This window comes from Coregonus lavaretus (genome assembly GCF_964263955.1).
Source record: "Coregonus lavaretus genome assembly, chromosome: 27".
Lineage (NCBI taxonomy): Eukaryota > Metazoa > Chordata > Actinopteri > Salmoniformes > Salmonidae > Coregonus > Coregonus lavaretus.
The window spans coordinates 35968248-35985747 of NC_140014.1; the positions used below are offsets into that span (position 1 = coordinate 35968248).

Consider the following 17500-nt stretch of genomic DNA (forward strand, 5'->3'; position numbering starts at 1 on the left):
TTTTTGTGGCTGATTGTGCAAACTTTGTCATTCAATATGTGGTTCAATAATTTGTGTAATGTGATGCAGTATACCCTGTAATTTGTGGAGAGATGTAGAGATTTGTGTAATGGTTATGTCGTAATAATGTCCTACCCTCTACCCACAACCACCCTACTAATGTAATGGGTCTGAATCATCACCCCTAACCCTGGGTGACTTTGGGTAGAGGACAGGGATAGGCTTGAGGACGGAGATGGGAACTGCATCACAACACATGATGTTGTAGTAATGGTGTGTGTACAGGGTCGGTATGTGTGTGTTGTTTTAATGGTGTGTGTACAGGGTCAGTGTGAGTGTGTGTGTGTTGTTTTAATGGTGTGTCTATGGGGACGGGGATGGGGTGTGAGTGTTGTTATAATGGTGTGTCTATGGGGACGGGGATGGGGTGTGTGTGTGGTTATAATGGTGTGTCTATGGGGACGGGGATGGGGTGTGCGTGTTGTTATAATGGTGTGTCTATGAGGACAGGATGGGGTGTGTTTGTTGTTATAATGGTGTGTCTATGGGGACGGGTGTGTGTGTTGTTATAATGGTGTGTCTATGGGGACGGGGATGTGGTGTGAGTGTTGTTATAATGGTGTGTCTATGGGGACGGGGATGGGGTGTGTGTGTTGTTATAATGGTGTATCTATGGGGACGGGGATTGGGTGTGTGTGTTATTATAATGGTGTGTCTATGGGGACGGGGATGGGGTATGTGTGTTGTTATAATGGTGTGTCTATGGGAACGGAGATGTGGTGTGTGTGTTGTTATAATGGTGTGTCTATGGTGACGGGGATGGGGTGTGAGTGTTGTTATAATGGTGTGTCTATGGGGACGGGAATGGGGTATGTGTGTTGTTATAATGGTGTGTCTATGGGGACGGGGATGGGGTGTGAGTATTGTTACAATGGTGTGTCTATGGGGACGGGGATGGGGTGTGAGTGTTGTTATAATGGTGTGTCTATGGGGACAGGGATGGGGTGTGTGTGTTGTTATAATGGTGTGTCTATGGGGATGGGGTGTGTGTGTTGTTATAATGGTGTGTCTATGGGGACGGGAATGGGGTATGTGTGTTGTTATAATGGTGTGTCTATGGGGACGGGGATGGGGTGTGAGTATTGTTATAATGGTGTGTCTATGGGGACGGGGATGGGGTGTGAGTGTTGTTATAATGGTGTGTCTATGGGGACAGGGATGGGGTGTGTGTGTTGTTATAATGGTGTGTCTATGGGGATGGGGTGTGTGTTGTTATAATGTTGTGTCTATGGGGACGGAGATGGGGTGTGAGTGTTGTTATAATGGTGTGTCTATGGGGATGGGGATGGGGTGTGTGTGTTTTTATAATGGTGTGTGTTACTCCTGAGTGGCGCAGTGGTCTAAGGCACTGCATCGCAGTGCTAACTGTGCCACTAGAGATCCTGGTTCGAATCCAGGCTCTGTTGCAGCCGGCCGCGACCGGGAGACTCATGGGCGGCGCACAATTGGCCCAGCGTCGTCCAGGGTAGGGGAGGGAATGGCCGGCAGGGATGTAGCTCAGTTGATAGAGCATGGCGTTTGCAACGGCAGGGTTGTGGGTTTGATTCCCACGGGGGGGGGGGGGGCAGTATACAAAAATATATATATATATGTATTCACTAACTGTAAGTCGCTCTGGATAAGAGCGTCTGCTAAATGACTAAAATGTAAATGTAAATATGTTATAATGGTGTGTCTATGGGGATGGGGTGTGTGTGTTGTTATAATGGTGTGTCTATGGGGACGGGAATGGGGTATGTGTGTTGTTATAATGGTGTGTCTATGGGACGGGGATGGGGTGTGAGTATTGTTATAATGGTGTGTCTATGGGGACGGGGATGGGGTGTGAGTGTTGTTATAATGGTGTGTCTATGGGGACAGGAATGGGGTGTGTGTGTTGTTATAATGGTGTGTCTATGGGGATGGGGTGTGTGTTGTTATAATGGTGTCTCTATGGGGACGGAGATGGGGTGTGAGTGTTGTTATAATGGTGTGTCTATGGGGATGGGGTGTGTGTGTTGTTATAATGGTGTGTCTATGGGACGGGGATGGGGTGTGAGTGTTGTTATAATGGTGTGTCTATGGGGACGGGGATGGGGTGTGAGTGTTGTTATAATGGTGTGTCTATGGGAACGGGGATGGGGTGTGAGTGTTGTTATAATGGTGTGTCTATGGGGACGGGATGGGGTGTGAGTGTTGTTATAATGGTGTGTCTATGGGGACGGGATGGGGTGTGAGTGTTGTTATAATGGTGTGTCTATGGGGACGGGGATGGGGTGTGAGTGTTGTTATAATGGTGTGTCTATGGGGACGGGGATGGGGTGTGAGTGTTGTTATAATGGTGTGTCTATGGGGACGGGATGGGGTTTGAGTGTTGTTATAATGGTGTGTCTATGGGGACGGGGATGGGGTGTGAGTGTTGTTGCTGCTGCTGCTGTCATTCTACAGTTGGCTCAGTGAAAGATGCCCGGGACACATTTAGGAAGAGATGAGCTGCATTTAGAATGCTGCCTGTTTCTCTTTCTAAATCTTTCTGCTTGACTTGATACAGCCAGTAAAATTGTATAAACTACTGTGCAGCTGAGTTCTACAGCCCAATAAGAAAACCCAGATTGTATATGGTCACAAACACACACATGACGTTTATAAACAGCCATAAAAATGTTATAGGCCCAAATCACAGGAGGTTGGTGTCACCTTAATTGGGGAGGACGGGCTCGTGGTAATGGCTGGAGTGGAATTAGTGGAATGGTATCAAATACATCCAACATATAGTTTGATGCCATTCCATTCGCTCCATTCCAGCCATTATTTTGAGCCGTCCTCCCCTCAGCAGCCTCCACTGGCCCAAATTATGATCTGTCCTTTAACTTCTTATCAAAACATCTTAGTCCAACTATCCCATTCCCTGAAAGTATCCTCCATCCCAAAAGGAGCTTACCTTTTTTTAGAAGCCTCACAGAATCCTCACTTGGGACTTCAGAGGACAACTTCTTCCTGTAAAGAAAAATGAGGAAAGAAAACTATATCACCCAGCATGATTTAGTCAGCGAGAACAAAGCTTTAAGACTTGAGTCATTTGTCATTTCCTTCAAAGTTATTTATCAAGCCAGGTGTGTGTGTGAGTGTGTGTGTGTGTGTGTGTGTGTGTGTGTGTGTGTGTGTGTGTGTGTGTGTGTGTGTGTGTGTGTGTGTGTGTGTGTGTGTGTGTGTGTGTGTGTGTGTGTGTGGCTGTGTGAGTGCGTGCGTGCGAGTGTGTGTGTTAGGTAGGGCTGTGGCAATCATGACATTTTGTCAGTCAGTGATTGTCATACAAATATATGCTGGTCTCACGGTAATTGACCGTTAATTAACATAAACACATTTAGCATCTCCTTGCTTCCACGCATAGCCTATAAGCCACTGATGCGGACCTTTGGAACATCTACATTTAAAAAAAACTAATACATCCATTTAATATAACCTACACCATAACAATAAATCCATTATTTATTTTAGGCAGGTCTAAAGAAGAAAATGTAGCCTATTTCAGAAGAACAGAATAGCATACTCTGAGTTGTCCTTATGTTAGGCCCTGATATGGCTATGCCATATGGCTGTGGGCTACACTAGCTCATTTAGCAGACAAGACTTGCTCATAATTACCGTGCCATTATTTGTATATTATTTTATAGTAAGAAGAACACAATTGAACATAGCTGAATAAAATAGAAAGGATATTTTCTCCAAACGATTTCCGATGGAGTGCGCACATGCGGCTATTCTGTGTTGAGCGGTTAACAAAGAAACAGGTCCTCCTACATGCTGAATTTAGAGTTATTTATGCCACTTTAGTTGTGATACAAATGTTAGGCTATATTTTCAATACATTCTAAGGCTGCATGATGCGACTCTAATGATGATTTGAAAAAATGTGCATGAAAGGCCTGAGCTCTGTTCTGTTTCTTGTGCAGGCTGCACACACTTCATCAGTCTCTCATTCACTATTTGACAAGTACTAATAATAATATTCTCACCCATCAGACTATTCTCAATTTAATCTGGTCTCTCTCTCTCTCTCAATTTAATATGGTACAAAACATTAGGACCAATCTTGATACACACAGGAAAATGTTGAGCATGAAAAACCCAGCAGCGTTGCAGTTCTTGACACAGTCAAACCGGTGCGCCTGGCACCTACTACCATACCCCATTCAAAGGCACTTACATATTTTGTCTTGCCCATTCACCCTCTGAATGGCACACACACAATCCATGTCTCAACTGTCTCAAGGCGGCTTGAAAATCCTTCTTTAACCTTCCTCCTCTTCATCTACACTAATTTGAAGTGGATTTAACAGGTGACATCAATAAGGGATCATAACTTTCACCTGGTTCACCTGGTCAGTCTGTCAAGGAAAGAGCAGGTGTGTTCCTAATGTTTTGTAAACTCAGTGTATGTGTGGAATTATTTTTCATTTAGAATGGCCCACAAAAAAAAAACATGTCATCCGTAGCCTGCACTCGAATAGCGAATGGAGGTTACGTGCGGTAAAAAATTTTAATATGCCAGGTAGGCTACACCGGTTGTAAAGCGGATTAATGTGCTCTTCATTTTAAGAATTCAGCAATAAATACAGCAGCATGATAAAGCTGGGATCCTCTTTTTAATAGAACTCGTTTCACTAGGCTCTGTAGGCTATGTGCTCTCCAACTGTGTTCCAGAGGTCCTAGACATATCGGCTACAATTGGAGGTCTATGGGCTAGGCTACATGATGCATGTGGCTATGATTGGGAAAAGTCTCAAAGAAAAGGCAATGTGTTTTTTCTTGCTTTAGACTGCACATGCTGGGCATCATTCACAAGTGACAATATTCTCACCCATCAGACTATTCTCAATTTAATGTTATCTTTACATATACTAAATAATATATGTGTGAAATTAGTTTTGATTTAGGTCCATTATCATGCACCTGTCGGAACAGGGGCAGGGTAAAAAAATACATTTCATCCGTATGTACTTAAATAGTGAATGGAGGACGCTTTTCCCGCAGTTCATTTTCATGCCAGCCAGGTAGGCTACCCCGGTTGTAAAGCGAAACAATGTGCTTAATATTAGGAAAGTTGAGAAATAAATATAGTAAGCCTAAAGAAAGCTGATGGGATCCTCCTCTTTTTGATAGAGGCCATCAAAACTCTGTTTTCTCACGCAATTGCATAGTCTATAGAACGCTTGTGCAACATAGTCTTATAGGCTGTCATGATGTCAGAGTGATTAGAGGGACAATAGAATGCTGAGTACCAGGCCATTAGCGAGGCCATTGGCAGTTAGCAAGTTTGGTAGGCTACTAATGACCATCAGTGAGCGGTTTTGGAGAAGCCTAGTTACCGTGACTCAATGGTCACGTGGAATTTGACTGCGGTCATGACTCGTGACTGCCGGTGTGTCGGTAATACGGTCACCGTAACATCCCTTGTGTTAGGACAGGTTGGGCAGCTATGGGACACCAGTGTCAACTCCACTGAGCCGAGTGAGGCTGAGCTAGGTGCCAGCCAGGTAGGGACTGCAGTGGCATCAGCTGTGTGTGTGTGTGTGTGTGCGTCTAGCGTGAATCTGTGTGTGTATTCAGCTCCAGACCCTCCCTGGCTGCACATCCATCCCATAATCCATGGTGACGGCTGAGAGCAGTGACACCCACACACTCCTGCTGCCGTGGCGACAGGGCCAGGCCCAGGATGGATGGAAGCGTCAGATGTAATTGGAGCCCATTAAGAAAGACTCTGTCCCCAATGAATGATGCACACACACACGCTCAAATGCACACACGCACATACACGTATGCATGCATGAAGAAACACACACACACACAGGCCCACAGGCCCGCAAGCACACACACTATCACACTCACACAGGCCCACCCACACAATCACAGGCAGGCAAACAACGAATGCAACACACACACACACACACACACACACACACACACACACACACACACACACACACACACACACACACACACACACACACACACAGCTCGAGCAACCAAGGAATGCAGCAGCAGCCTGCTCTGAAATGACCTTGGCTGGTGGATCTAGTCGCAGAGATTCATTTCAACTTCCATTATCAAGAAAATGGTTCTAAGTTTGCATTTAATGCATAAACCACACCCCTCTAAATGACTTTGCCGATCAATAATTGCACATTTTCTTTTCAACATGGCTTTTTCCCTGAAAAACATGCAAGCTTCCAAAACCAAATTGCGCTCACAATCTTCTGCTATCACAACTCCAATTTCCCCCAGAGCAGCGAGCGCTACCGTATAATTCCGTGCCTTACCTCAAAAAACGAAGTAATCTATAATTCAGGCTCATTGAGGTCCAAGGGAATTGGGTTAGGGAGTCGAGACACACACACACACACACACAAACACACACACCCCAAGCACAACAACACAACATGTCAGGTTGAAGGAGAGAGACCAGAGATGTGTCTTTGTTTATTAAAAGAGCCTCATAAGGAACAAATAAAAACAACACACCTCGGCAGCAGATGGCTCAGCAGCAGATGCCATGGCAGCAGATGGCTCAGCAGCAGATGCCATGGCAGCAGTTGGCTCGGCAGCGCTGGTTTCAACATTTCAACAGAGAGCTTTAGCTGGAGGGGAGGGGAGGCAGGAGAAATGTAGCTTTCTCAGAAATCAATCCTAATTATCCTGGCTTCTGAGACCATTACATTTACATTTAAGTCATTTAGCAGACGCTCTTAATGTGTAACAGGCAACCAATCAGACCTCAGGATAGAAAACAGATCACAGGATGCTGCTAGTCACTTTAACTCTACCTACATGTACATATTACCTAAATTACCTAGACTAACCTGTACCCCCGCACATTGACTCTGTACCAGTACCCCCTGTATATAGCCTCGCTACTGTTATTTTACTGCTGCTCTTTAATTATTTGTTATTTCTTTTATTTTTTACTTATCTATTTTTTACTCAACACTTATTTTTCTTAAAACTGCATTGCTGGTTAAGAGCTGTAAGTAAGCATTTCACTGTAAGGTCTACACCTGTTGTATTCGACAAATACAATTTTATTTTATTTTATTTGCTAAGGGGAGGGCGGCTCATAATAATGGCCGGAACGGAGCCAATGGAATGGCATCAAACACATGGAAACCATGTGTCTAATGTATTTGATACCATTCCACTAATTCCACTCCATTACCACGAGCCCGTTCTCCCCAATTAAGGTGCCACCAACCTCCTGTGAAACAGATAGATAACCAATCTACCCGTGGACTTCCCTGAGAAATGCAACAATCAACGCATCACTTAAATGTATATTCAGGGTAATTAATTGGTTTTATCACTCCCTCTAGATTAGAGGCAGGTACCAAAGAGGTGACACACACGCTAGTTACATCTCTATCCCTCTCTCCATGATTGTAATGATTGGACTGTCAACTATCAAAACTGGTGTTTGTTTACTAGGTTTCCCAGATCAGATTCAGCCTACTCCAGGTCTAAAAACAATCTCATTTCAAAGTGTTTTTTAGTCTAGGAAAAGGTTTACAGACGTAGGATCTTAATTTGGTCCATTTTGTTGCTGAGAATTTTCATGCACAGCAGGAGTTTTAAAACGTTTTCTAATGTTTGTAATTTCCACTTTGAAATGTCAGACTTGATTTGCCCTAACGAAAAATCAACCCCTACAAAAATTTCCATTAATTATAATCCACACAATAATTCACATTTCCTGTTGCTGCAGGATTATTGTCCTGCTGTAGCAAACTTGCTAAAATTAAGATCCTACATCTGTAGTCTGAGTCTGGGAAATCAGCCCTAGACGTATAGCAGCATAGATAGGCTTCTCCACTAAGGGCATCCCTAGTCTTTTCTCCCAGCCTCTCTATACCCATGTACAGTGGGGAAAAAAAGTATTTAGTCAGCCACCAATTGTGCAAGTTCTCCCACTTAAAAAGATGAGAGAGGCCTGTAATTTTCATCATAGGTACACGTCAACTATGACAGACAAATTGAGGAAAAAAAATCAGGAAAATCACATTGTAGGATTTTTAATGAATTTATTTGCAAATTATGGTGGAAAATAAGTATTTGGTCACCTACAAACAAGCAAGATTTCTGGCTCTCACAGACATGTAACTTCTTCTTTAAGAGGCTCCTCTGTCCTCCACTCGTGACCTGTATTAATGGCACCTGTTTGAACTTGTTATCAGTATAAAAGACACCTGTCCACAACCTCAAACAGTCACACTCCAAACTCCACTATGGCCAAGACCAAAGAGCTGTCAAAGGACACCAGAAACAAAATTGTAGACCTGCACCAGGCTGGGAAGACTGAATCTGCAATAGGTAAGCAGCTTGGTTTGAAGAAATCAACTGTGGGAGCAATTATTAGGAAATGGAAGACATACAAGACCACTGATAATCTCCCTCGATCTGGGGCTCCACGCAAGATCTCACCCCGTGGGGTCAAAATGATCACAAGAACGGTGAGCAAAAATCCCAGAACCACACGGGGGGACCTAGTGAATGACCTGCAGAGAGCTGGGACCAAAGTAACAAAGCCTAACATCAGTAACACACTACGCCGCCAGGGACTCAAATCCTGCAGTGCCAGACGTGTCCCCCTGCTTAAGCCAGTACATGTCCAGGCCCGTCTGAAGTTTGCTAGAGTGCATTTGGATGATCCAGAAGAGGATTGGGAGAATGTCATATGGTTAGATGAAACCAAAATAGAACTTTTTGGTAAAAACTCAACTCGTCGTGTTTGGAGGACAAAGAATGCTGAGTTGCATCGAAAGAACACCATACCTACTGTGAAGCATGGGGGTGGAAACATCATGCTTTGGGGCTGTTTTTCTGCAAAGGGACCAGGACGACTGATCCGTGTAAAGGAAAGAATGAATGGGGCCATGTATCGTGAGATTTTGAGTGAAAACCTCCTTCCATCAGCAAGGGCATTGAAGATGAAACGTGGCTGGGTCTTTCAGCATGACAATGATCCCAAACACACCGCCCGGGCAACGAAGGAGTGGCTTCGTAAGAAGCATTTCAAGGTCCTGGAGTGGCCTAGCCAGTCTCCAGATCTCAACCCCATAGAACATCTTTGGAGGGAGTTGAAAGTCTGTGTTGCCCAGCGACAGCCCCAAAACATCACTGCTCTAGAGGAGATCTGCATGGAGGAATGGGCCAAAATACCAGCAACAGTGTGTGAAAACCTTGTGAAGACTTACAGAAAACGTTTGACCTGTGTCATTGCCAACAAAGGGTATATAACAAAGTATTGAGAAACTTTTGTTATTGACCAAATACTTATTTTCCACCATAATTTGCAAATAAATTCATAAAAAATCCTACAATGTGATTTTCTGGAGAAAAAAAATCTAATTTTGTCTGTCATAGTTGACGTGTACCTATGATGAAAATTACAGGCCTCTCTCGTCTTTTTAAGTGGGAGAACTTGCACAATTGGTGGCTGACTAAATACTTTTTTTCCCCACTGTATTTCTAGACAGGCCAATGTTCAGAGATATGCTGCCAGGTCTACCACTCACTAGTCCTCCTGGAGCCACTGTAGACCATTCTATTAGATCTCTAATCCAGATAAAGAAACTAAGCCTTTCAATGTGTGTGTGTGTGTGTGTGTGTGTGTGTGTGTGTGTGTGTGTGTGTGTGTGTGTGTGTGTGCGTGCGTGTGTGCGTGCGTGTGCGTGTGTGTAAGATAACAGGCTATTACAGCTGTGGGCTATTCATTCATTCTCCTACAATTAGGCTATACTGAGGTTAAGTCTGTTTGCTTTATTATACAATACATGTACTGTATTGTACTGTACGGTACTGTATAAATCAAATACAGTGGTGTGAAAAAGTGTTTGCCCCCTTCCTGATTTCTTATTTGTTTGCATGTTTGTCACACTTAAATGTTTCAGATCATCAAACAAATTTTTATATTAGTCAAAGATAACACAAGTAAACCCAAAATGCAGTTTTGAAATGAAGGTTGTTATTATTAAGGGAAAACAAAATCCAAACCCACATGGCCCTGTGTGAAAAAGTGATAGCCCCCTACAACCTAATAACTGGTTGGGCCACCCTTAGCAGCAACAACTGCAATCAAGCGTTTGCGATAACTTGCAATGAGTCTTTTACAGCGCTGTGGAGGAATTTTGGCCCACTCATCTTTGCAGAATTGTTGTAATTCAGCCACATTGGAGTGTTTTCGAGCATGAACTGCCTTTTTAAGGTAATGCCACAGCATCTCAATAGGATTCAGGTCAGGACTTTGACTAGGCCACTCCAAAGTCTTCATTTTGTTTTTCTTCAGCCATTCAGAGGTGAACTTGCTGGTGTGTTTTGGATCATTGTCCTGCTGCAGAACCCAAGTTCGCTTCAGCTTGAGGTCATGAACAGATGGCCGGACATTCTCCTTCAGGATTTTTTGGTAGACAGCAGAATTCATGGTTCCATTTATCACAGCAAGTCTTCCAGGTCCTGAAGCAGCAAAACAGGCCCAGACCATCACACTACCACCACCATATTTTACTGTTGGTATGATGTTCTTTTTCTGAAATGCGGTGTTACTTTTATGCCAGATGTAATGGGACACACACCTTCCAAAAAGTTCAACTTTGTCTCGTCAGTCCACAGAGTATTTTCCCAAAGGTCTTGGGGATCATCAAGATGTTTTCTGGCAAAAATGAGACGAGCCTTAATGTTATTTTTGCTCAGAAGTGGTTTTCGTCTTGGAACTCTGCCATGCAGGCCATTTTTGCCCAGTCTCTTTCTTATGGTGGAGTCATGAACACTGACCTTAACTGAGGCAAGTGAGGCCTGCAGCTCTTTGGATGTTGTTGTGGGGTCTTTTGTGACCTCTTGGATGAGTCGTCGCTGCACTCTTGGGGTAATTTTGGTTGGCCGGCCACTCCTGGGCAGGTTCACCACTGTTCCATGTTTTCGCCATTTGTGGATAATGGCTCTCACTGCGGTTCGCTGGAGTCCCAAAGCTTTAGAAATGGCTTTATAACCTTTTCCAGACTGATGGATCTCAATTACTTTCTTTCTCATTTGTTCCTGAATTTCTTTGGATCTCGGCATGATGTCTAGCTTTTGAGGATCTTTTGGTCTACTTCACTTTGTCAGGCAGGTCCTATTTAAGTGATTCCTTGATTGAGAACAGGTGTGGCAGTAATCAGGCCTGGGTGTGGCTAGAGGAATTGAACTCAGGTGTGATAAACCACAGTTGAGTTGTGTTATAACAGGGGGGGCAAACACTTTTTCACACAGGGCCATGTAGGTTTGGATTTTGTTTTCCCTTAATAATAACAACCTTCATTTCAAAACTGCATTTTGTGTTTACTTGTGTTATCTTTGACTAATATTTACATTTGTTTGATGATCTGAAACATTTAAGTGTGACAAACATGCAAACAAATAAGAAATCAGGAAGGGGGCAAACACTTTTTCACACCACTGTATCCTAGATGGACATGGATTGATTGTGTTGTATTGCAGTCAATAAGGGGCCTATGCTTATCAAGCTACTGTTGTGTGTGAGGCATGTTGCATTACAATGTTCTGTGTGTGTAGGAGAGCCCAACTAAAGTGTACTCCCATATCTGAAGTCATCAAACAGTGTGGTACTACTTTAAAAGTCAAGAAAAGTAGAAAGTAGAAAGTCATACTGAAGTCAGAGCATTGTGACACTGTAGAGCGGTTACCAAATCCTCAGTAACTCTGGGGGGAGAGGCCTGGGGGGATTACCTCTACTCTCATTGGTCATCAGTGACAGGAAATGAGGCCAAAGGTGTGGACATGGATCAGGTGACCCAGCTCCAGAGGCACAGCTGGGATGGCCTCTCTGACACTGACTGCAGCTGGGGACTGGCACCCCATCTAACAGAGTGTGTGTGTGTGTGTGTGTGTGTGTGTGTGTGTGTGTGTGTGTGTGTGTGTGTGTGTGTGTGTGTGTGTGTGTGTGTGTGTGTGAAATGTATGGGCCAAGTATCATATATGCAGTGTGTTCTATTCTCCCAGCTCAGGACCGTGCCAGTTATGCTGCTCTCTCTAACACACACACACACACACACACACACACACACACACACACACGCACACACGCACGCACACATGCACACACGCACACACACACACACACGCACACATACGCACACATACGCACACACACACATTCGCACACACACACATACGCACACACACACACATACGCACACACACACACACACACACATTCGCACACAAATTCGCACACACACACACACACACACACACACATTCGCACACACACACACACACATTTGCACACACACACACACACACACACACACCCCTCTCCTCTCTTTGGAGAGACAGATGGGTGTTTCTGGATGGATGATAGAGGGAGGAGGGGGAGGATAGAGGGAGAGATGGAGGATAGAGGGAGAGGGGAGAATATAGGGAGTGGGGGAGGAGGGATGTATGTTTTAAGCAAAGGTTCCGTATTCCAGTTTGGGGAAGCGATCCCCTGCGGAGTGCGGCTGCCTGTCGATAGATAGCGAGAGAGATAGATTTACTTCTCCAAAAGGAGACGCGCACATTTCAAGACAGGGAGCACGTTGCTCAAAAGAAAGAGGAAGAGCGCCACGGTTCCCAAACACAAAGACAACGCTTCATTACCAGTCAGTCTAACTGACGACATTCTCTGAAAGTTACACTCACACCGCACACTAACTCTCAAAGCCTACTCTTTCACACTCACACACTTTCACTCCCAATCAACACACTCTGTTGTCTTTCTCCCCAACCCTAACCTCAACCAAACCCCAACCCCAACCAGAGCTCTGTGTCCCCTGAGGCCAGGAGGATGAGTACCACCAGAAAGGTGAGTCATCATGAATTTACATACAGTCTGATAATATACCTGTGGGTCTTCATACAGTCTGATAATAGACCTGTGGGTCTTCATACAGTATGATAATAGACCTGTGGGTCTTCATACAGTATGATAATATACCTGTGGGTCTTCATACAGTATGATAATAGACCTGTGGGTCTTCATACAGTCTGATAATAGACCTGTGGGTCTTCATACAGTCTGATAATAGACCTGTGGGTCTTCATACAGTATGATAATAGACCTGTGGGTCTTCATACAGTATGATAATAGACCTGTGGGTCTTCATACAGTATGATAATAGACCTGTGGGTCTTCATACAGTAGGTGTGTCTTCAGAACGTTTGGGATACAACACAGGAAACAGGACACAGGAGTTCTGCTGTAAAGGAAGGCTGCTCAAAAACAGTCTGTCAGGGATTGAGAACATACACACATTATAGATGTTACACACATGCATCTACTAAAGCATGCACACGCACACACACACACACACACACACACTCACACACACTCACACTGTAATTTACAGCAGCTTCTTTTAGTTAAGAACACACATAGAGGTACATTCATAGTTCATGCACAGAAAGGAAATGTCTAACTTTACTGTCAACTCTAGTCATTTATGTATAATGTATGTAAAGCGATGGCCTAATTTGAATAGGACTTCCAGTCACTTGTAATTCATTGAGATAAAGCGCTCCCTAATTTAAAAACGCCAACACTCGTGGTTTGAGGACAGCTATGCCCTTAGGACTGAATAACATGGAGAGAGATGAGAGAGGAGGATGAGAGATGGGAGAGAGAGAGCTAAGAATACACTAAAAAGGGAACTAGTCCTCTGACGCACGCTGGCCTTTTACTATGGGGATAAGAACTTACTGAACATACACTATATATACAAAAGTATATGGACACCCCTTCAAATTTGTGGATTTGGCTATTTCAGCCACACCTGTTGCTGACAGGTGTATAAAATCGAGCACACAGCCATGCAATCTCCATAGAAAAAAAACATTGGCAGTAGAATGGCCTTACTGAAGAGCTCAGTGACTTTCAACGTAGCACTGTCATAGGATGCCACCTTTCCAACAAGTCAGTTCGTCAAATTTCTGCCCTGCTAGAGCTGCCCCGGTCAACTGTAAGCGCTGTTATTGTGAAGTGGAAACGTCTAGGAGCAACAATGGCTCAGTCGCGAAGTGGTAGGCCACACACACTCACAGAACGGAACCGCAGAGTGCTGAAGCGGGTAGTGCGTAAAAAATATTCAGATCGGTTGCAACACTCACTGCCAAGCGTCGGCTGGAGTGGTGTAAAGCTCGCCGCCATTGGACTCTGGAGCAGTGGAAACGCGGTCTCTGGAGTGATGAATCATGCTTCACCATCTGGGTTTGGTGGATGCCAGGAGAACGCTACCTGCCCGAATGCATAGTGCCAACTGTAAAGTTTGGTGGAGGAGGAATAATGGTCTGGGGCAGTTTTTCATGGTTCAGGCTAGGCCCCTTAGTTCCAGTGAAGGGAAATCTTAACGCTAGAGCATACAATTACATTGTAGATGATTCTGTGCTTTCAACTTTGTGGCAACAGTTCGGGGAAGGCCCTTCCCTGTTTCAGCATGACAATGCCCCCATGCACAAAGCGAGGTCCATACAGAAATGGTTTGTCGAAGATCGGTCTGGAAGACTTGCCCTGACCTCAACCCCATCAAACACTTTTAGGATGAATTGGAACGCCGACTGTGAGCCAGGCCTAATCGCCCAACATCAGTTCCCGACCTCACTAATGTGCTTGTGGCTGAATGGAAGCAAGTCTTCACAGCAATGTTCCTACATCTAGTGGAAAGCCTTCCAAGAAGAGTGGAGGCTGTTATAGCAGCAAAGGAGGAACCAACTCCATATTAATGCCCATTATTTTTGAATGAGATGTTTGACAAGCAGGTGTCCACATATTTTTGGCCATGTAGTTTATATGCTCCCCTAATAATACGCTAAAAAGAAACCAGTCCACTGTCATACACTTGCCTGTGTAAGGGAGCAGGAGTTACATATGCTTTCTACACAGTACATCTGAACTCCACAGCTCTGTGATGTTAACTCACAATAGATACAGTAGCGCTACGTTAGCCACAGCAAATAACAGCCAGCTCTCTTTACACTGTAAATCTCAACCCAACAGCCCTGTGATGCCAGCTATAGGCCAGGGCTCTCCAACACTGTTCCTGGAGAGCTAATGTCCTGTATGTGTTCACTCCAACCTTAATCTAGCACACCTGGTTCTAATAATTAGCTAGTTGATAAGCTTAATCAGGTTAGTTAGAACTGGGGTTGGAGTGAAAACTTACCAGGAGGGTTGCTCTCCAGGAACAGGGTTGATGAACCCTTGCTCTAGGCTATGCCACAGCAACGATCTTCGGTAACACTGTAAAAACAGAACTTCTCAATGTGAAATAGAAAACAAGGCAACAGTAAATATGTCGTCCCCTACGAATGATGCAGCGCCCTATAAGCAATATAGGACCATTATAGCCAATGAGGGCAGGTGCGCATGTTAATAACAGGCACAACTCCGATATCAAGTGTTTTTCCTCAAAGTTGCCAGTATGTTACTAGTCCTATTTATATCACTACACTCCAAACAACCTAAGCACTATGAAACTTCTATTTGATGAAATAAGACACATGTAGAAAATAAGCCATTCCATTTTTGGTAACCAAATTTGACACTGTCTCATTGTCCTCCACACAACAACTCCTCGCTTTGTGAGCAAAAAATAATAATACACGCCACCTGCTGGAGAAGACAGATTTTGGGCCCAGTTGTCCGTCTCGCTTCGCCTCTTCCTCTCTGGTGTGACTCACACATTTCAGTTAATTACTATAGCTCCCGCCTTGGGCCAATCACGGCATCGCTGTACAGAGCTTGATTTGGCCTCCGCAAGTTCCACAATTGCATCACACCCTCTGTACGGAGCCTCCGGACCACATTGCTGGATCAAGCATAAATCACGTTTTATGTCTTGAGAGTAGAAGCTGTTCAGGGTCGTGTTGGTTCCAAACTTGATGCATTGGTACCGCTTGCCATGAGGTAGCAGAGAGAACAGTCTATGACTTGGGTGGCTGTAGTCTTTTACAATTCTTAGGGCCTTCCTCTGGATGGCAGGGAGCTCGGCCCCAGTGATGTACTGGGCCGTATGCACTACCCTCTGTAGTGCCTTTTAGTCGGATGCCAAGCAGTTGCCATACCAAGTGGTGATGCAGCCAGTCAAGACGCTCTCAATGGTGCAGTTATAAAGCATTTTGAGGATCTGAGGGCCCATGCCAAATCTTTTCAGCCTCCTAAGGAAGAAGAGGCGTTGTTGTAATTTGTTCACGACTGTTTTAGTGTGTGTGGACCATGATAGATTCTTAGTGATGTGGACACCGAGGAACTTGAAGCTCTCGACCCGCTCCACTACAGCACCGTCGATGTGAATGGGGGCGTGCTCGGCCCTCCGTTTACTGTAGTCCACGATCAGCTCCTTTGTCTTGCTGACGTTGAGGAAGAGGATATTGTCTTGGCACCACACTGCCAGGTCTCTGACCTCCTCCCTATAGGCTGTCTCATCGTTGTTGGTGATCAGGCCTGCGTGTCGTCAGCAAACCTAATGATGGTGTTGGAGACAAGCATGGACACGCAGTCGTGGGTGAAGAAGGAGTACAGGATGGGACTGAGCATGCACCCCTGAGGGGCTCCTGTGTTGAGGGTCAGTTTGACGGATGTGTTGTTGCCTACCCTCACCACCTGGAGGCGGTCCGTCATGAAGTCCAGGATCCAGTTACAGAGAGAGGTGTTCAGTCCCAGTCAGCTTAGTGATGAGCTTGGAGGGCACTATGGTGTTTGCATTTGTATTTATTAGGGATCTCCATTAGTTCCTGCCAAGGCAGCAGCTACTCTTCCTGGGTTCCAGCTAAATTAAAGCAGTTATATACAATAAAAAAAAAAACATCACATTACATTTCACAACAGATTTCACAACACATTAAGTGTTTTGAACGCTGAGCTATAGTCAATGAACAGCATTCTCATGTAGGTGTTCCTCTTGTCCAGGTGGGCGAGGGCAGTGGAGTGCAATAGAGATTGTGTCATCTGTGGATTTGTCGGGGCGGTATGTGAATTGGAGTGGGTCCAGGGTGTCTGGGACGATGAGATTTAACCCAGCGACTCAATCCAGAGACTCAACCCAGCGACTCAACCCAGAGACTCAACCCAGCGACTCAACCCAGAGACTCAACCCAGCGACTCAACCCAGAGACTCAACCCTTTCTATCTGTTTCTCCCCCGCTTTATCTGCTTCTTATTCTTTCTATCTGTTTCTCCCCCACTTTATCTGCTTCTTACCCTCTCTTTCTATCTGTTTCTCCCCCACTTTATCTGCTTCTTACCCTCTCTTTCTATCTGTTTCTCCCCCACTTTATCTGCTTCTTATTCTCTCTTTCTCATCTCTCAGCCTCCCTCTTTCTGAGATTATCTCTCTTCTCTCTCTCTCTCTCTCTCTCTCTCTCTCTCTCTCTCTCTCTCTCT

The 17500-nt window shown here is 44.7% G+C and overlaps 1 pseudogene across 1 annotated transcript in view; it reads left to right on the forward strand.

The window, feature by feature from the left end:
• LOC311102982 (dual specificity mitogen-activated protein kinase kinase 4-like) overlaps positions 1-17053 on the forward strand; it is a 27774-nt pseudogene extending 10721 nt beyond the window's left edge. The window contains exon 2 of the transcript in view: positions 17027-17053. The product of the transcript in view is annotated as a dual specificity mitogen-activated protein kinase kinase 4-like (transcript). The remainder of the gene's footprint in view (positions 1-17026) is intronic.
• Positions 17054-17500: the final 447 nt, after the last annotated feature.